The following is a 5,000-nucleotide window of genomic DNA, read 5'->3' as shown; positions in this document are numbered from 1 at the left end:
TTTTCTGCATAGTATATCCTCTTTCGCTCATGGGCTTCATTGAGACTTCTATAGCCTGAGACAACCTGTACATCAACTATCTTCACATCCCCATCCTTTGACGCTATTATATCGGGCTTTCTTATTCCTTGCATGGTTGGAATTCTTGGTTCCTGCGTTACCTGAAATCCAGAACTAAATAAAACGTTAGAAATCTTATTCGCTATATTATTATGCCGCAATATTCTGCCACCGTGCGTTCTATGGCATTCCTGTACAATATGCGCAGTTGTCTCCGGAATAAGACAACCTCCACGACATTGTATGTCCCTCAAGTTCCTTCGGCTCCCTCTCGAAGTCCGCATTAGCGATGGCATTGCGTTGATTCGGATTGCTTGATATTTTACCCAATCCCTTGCTGGTATAGAAGCATATCGATCCAACACCCAGCTTGAAGATGGGATTGCCCTTGCAGATTCGCGTAGCTCGTATCCATCAACTTGTATATGTAATTGTTTATTCCATTTAGCATCTTCTTCACCGTGGATCTTGGCCCAGTTATATCTAGCTTTCATAGTTTTAGAGTCGAGAGATGTTCTTGCTATTTGTAGCGGTGAGTTTTTCAAGCTTGCAATCCTTCTAATAATTAAGTTGGGAACTTTCGTATACAGAGACATTATTCCCAGTCCACCTTCTTTAATACTGGCATGATAAAACGCTATCGGTACATCGTGCGGCAGATGTATCCATTTTCGTATATATTTTCTTATCATACGATCTATACGTTTTAAAGTGACGTAGTTAACTTTCCCTAGGACCATTACATGCAAAAATCTTGGTAAAAGGTAAGTTCTAAGAATTACCATTCTCTGTTGCGGTTTCAATGGCGCCTTCGTAATTCTCTCCAGAAAGTCTTCTATGTTAAATTTTTCCCTAATTGGTCCTCGTGGTGAAAACGTTATTCCTAAGTGCTTCCATTGGTCCATTATCTTTATTTGTGGGATTTTCTCCTCACCAACTCCAAAACTATTCTCCTCGATTACTTTAACCTTTTTATCCTTCCCTGATGGTACTAGTGAGAGGCATCTACATTTTCCTGGGGCTAAAGCTAGTCCATGTTTCATCATTTCGGTCGATACTTCATCTATGAGTGTTTGCAACCCCTGTTTAGTGCTTGCAATCAGTATTAAATCATCTGCAAAGGCAAGAGCATTCACTAAGGTGTCCAAATATTCATAGCCTATTATGTCGGGTATTTTCATCAAAATTTCGTCCATTACAGCATTAAATATCAGAGATGATAATGGGTCACCTTGCCTCACTCCTTTACTTGGTTTAATACATTCGCCAATCTCGCCTTTTACCTCGATTTGGATTTCAGATTTTTTATATAACGTCTGAATATATTCTAGTATTTTATTTGATATTTTCTTCTTTTTCAGAACCCGGAATATAGATTTGTGCGAGACCGAATCAAACGCCTTTTTGATGTCCAAAAACGCCACGTGAAGTTGCCTTTTACGACTCCATGCATCATCTAAAATCGTGGTAAGTGTATATATTATTTCCGCTGTTCCGTCTGCCCTAATAAAGCCTCTTTGCCTTTGATCGGGTTTCAATTCTTTGTATAACCTGTTCGCTAGAACTTTATGATAATGCCTCAGTACTATTGATGCTATTGATATGGGACGATAGTTCGCTGGATTCTGCTTATCATCTGTCTTAGGAATGAAAATCGTCCTAGCTCGGGTCCATTTTGTGGGAACATTGGCTGAAAACAAGAAGACATTCATTAAAATCGCTTTTATCATATTCGGTACTTTATTTAGCCATAATCTTGGTGATAGCCCGTCCGCCCCTTTGGCTGAGTCTAATTTTGGTCTGCAGGCGTGTATTTCCTCGCATGTAATCGGCTCGATGGATATAATATCGGTACTTTGTGTTTCTTGTTCATTTTGCACCCCAATCTCTTGATCATTCGTAATTTTTTCTTCGAATATTGGCTTCCAGTAATCCGTAATCTCTCGTAATGATACTTGGTTCAATGTACCTGTATCTCCATCCAGCACGACGCTGGCTGCTCTGGTAATATTTTTCCTCCAAAGTGTTTGTATTTTTGCGTACTCTTTTTTTCGCTTTTTCTTATTTGACAAGTTTTGTTCAGAATTCCGCCTATCAGTCGTCCTTGTGTTAATGTTTGCAGGTACACTGAAGTTCGTTTCAAACCATTGAATCAAATGGTTACCAGGATCACGCCCCTGTCTAATGTCCTCAACTGCATAACCCAATGAGAGCGCTGCCGGATCATCACATTTGGAGGATCTTAGAAATCTGTGGGCTTCGTTGCACCATATATGTTTCCTTCTTTCCATATCGGTAAGCTCATCATGGGTTCTTGCTTGATTATGTGTCCTTATGTTGGTATTGCAAATAGCTCTTAATTCTCTTTCTCTTACCACAGGTGTTTCACCTTCGCTTACTTCGATTATTTCTTCAGCAACAGGCTCCAGGTAAGTATTTATATTCTCTCTTTCAGGTACTCCAATATCTTCTTCCCCTACAGGTATTCTAATCACTTCTTCTTCAACAGGTTCCAGGTAAGTATCATTATTTACTCTCCCAGGTACCCTTAAATCTTCCTTTGCTACAGGTATTACCAGGTTAGTATTTCTACTTTCTAGGTCTTCAGAATCACCGCTTAGATTTTGCTGCATTTCAGATATCACTGTGAATATTTCCTTATATCTGGATGATTTACGAAGTGACTTCAACGATTCGCGTGTTCTTGGTGGCTCAAGTCTCACTTTATGCAGTAAGTAATCATTTATTTTCGTTTTTGCCTCTTTCGGTGCCTTGAGTTCAGCTGTAGCTATGCGTTTTATATCTTCAGTTTGCCATCTGGGTTTCTTTCTTTCAGTATTTATTTTGCTATTCGTTTGCTGTCGATGCGCCGAGGATTTATGTATTCCGAGTCCTCTGAAGGAGTTAAAACTTTTCGCACAATATTCACATTTAAACTCTCTAATATTCGCATTATTAGGCTGTTCTGTATTTTGTATAATAGAATTTAACTGAGAGCCATCTTCATTAGGGAAAACATATAAGAAAGATGATGGTCCACTGGATGGTGGCATAGTGATACCCCCATTTAGAGAATTGTTTGTTTCGCGCTCATTGCCAGTGGAAGTTGCCCCTAAAGAAGCATTTTGACGACTTAATTGATTATCGCAAGGTGTTAAATTGCGGCCGGTTTGTAAGGGGGAATTAAGTGGAAGGTCCCAAACGGGCACCGGCGGGTTGTCGAGCCCTCCTTCTCTCCCCGTTGCGTAGCTATGTCTCTCTATTTCTGTGCTTCGTAATCCGTGCTCCGGGTTAGTTCATTTTTCTTCTTAATCAGAATCGGGCATTTTTGCGAATCTAAAGCCGAGTGATTCGAGTTCACAAAACCATGTTTATCACAGTTCACGCACTTTGTTTTGTCTTTTTGGGTACATTCTCTCGAATCGTGCTCGCCCGCACAATGTCCACAAGTTGGGTTGGTAGCAGAACAATTTCTTGCTAAATGATTAAATTTCTGGCATTTGAAGCATTGTAATACCCGTACATAGTCTTCCACTCGACAAGATTCGTAATTTACATAAAGCCTACCATAAGTCATTAGTTTGACCCTCATTTGAGGTGACACTTCAACAAGGACGTTTTTAGATCTCTTGTTTTTATTCATAAATTCTGTTAAAACGCGTAACTCCGTCGAATTCGTATTGCATTCGGCTGCTTCAGCGATAGTTTTTGCTGCATCTGAGAATTCGATATTAAGAGGGAAATCTCTAATTAATAAACGAGGTTTTAGCTTCTCTTTATCCTTAATTTGAAGGCCTAATTCCACTAACTTTTCGGATTTCCGCAGTTTATCTAAGTCGACTGTTTTGGCAATTATCCTGATACCTAACGAGTTTAATGTAACCAGGTGGTTAACTCTCAAATTGAATTCCGCTGGCCTAATGGCTTCTTTAAAAACCCTTTTAATATCCGCCGCCGATTTGTATTTTCTAGCGTGGTCTTTTATTGTTACTACCATAAATTCAATATTGTTATCAGATTTATTATTATTAATACCTTCATTACTACGAAAAACAATACCGGTTTTTGCTATCGCTGAATATGAGGGTTTCGAGCCTTGAATTGACGCCTGCATTTCTTCCTGCACCTTGGTGACCGCTTCTTTAAATTCACTGCACACAGCGCTTTTAATATTTCCTTGGAAGTCTTCATTTATTAGTTTCGTATTTTTTTCTATGCTCTCCATTTGTTGTTGTACCGTTTTTCGTATCTCATTTTGAACCAATTCTTTGACGTCGCTCACAATTGACTCTTTTAAACAAACCATTTTGGTATTAAAATCATCCTCGAATGCCTTTGAAGTAGTATGCTGAGTCTCAAGTTGCACTTGGTCGAAGTACCGTTCTTTTAGCGTTTCAAATTCGCTCCATTTCGCAGCGATCTCCACGTATGCTCTTGTCACTTTTTCGTAACTACTTAGTAAGTAATTAACAGCATCGTCTATTGCTTGCGTACGCGATTTTGGTTCCTTGTTCGGGATCGACACTTTAACGTTATATATATGGCTCTTTATTTGTAGATCAATTTCGTCGAATTCTCTTAATTCAATCGGTAAAACATTTTTCTTTTTTCCAGGTGAGTCGGCCTTCTCGAATAAGCTCTCAGAGGATGATTGGCCCGGCGAGGACAATGCTATACGCTTTTTACCCTTGGTGGGGGAGACTGGCACCCCCGTTTGCGACATCGGGGTAAAAAATTAAAAAAAAAAAAAAAAAAAAAAAAAAAAAAAATATTTATACCCAATAATAATAATTCTATCTATTATTCCAGCCTGTAACACCAATTTAAGGTACCATTGTATTTATACACATAGGTATTTGAATGGAAGAGATATCAATCACAGGTAAGTAGAATTATCTATTTTATCGTTGCCGAGTAGCAGTGCATCAATGATGGTAATT

General features: G+C 39.0%; 1 pseudogene; it reads right to left on the bottom strand.

The window, feature by feature from the left end:
• Positions 1–5,000, bottom strand: part of LOC143306326 (large subunit ribosomal RNA) — a 10,331-nt pseudogene that overhangs the window by 1,929 nt on the left and 3,402 nt on the right.

Source organism: Osmia lignaria, unplaced genomic scaffold (assembly GCF_051020975.1).
Source record: "Osmia lignaria lignaria isolate PbOS001 unplaced genomic scaffold, iyOsmLign1 scaffold0006, whole genome shotgun sequence".
Lineage (NCBI taxonomy): Eukaryota > Metazoa > Arthropoda > Insecta > Hymenoptera > Megachilidae > Osmia > Osmia lignaria.
This window is presented reverse-complemented; position numbering and strand designations above follow the sequence as displayed.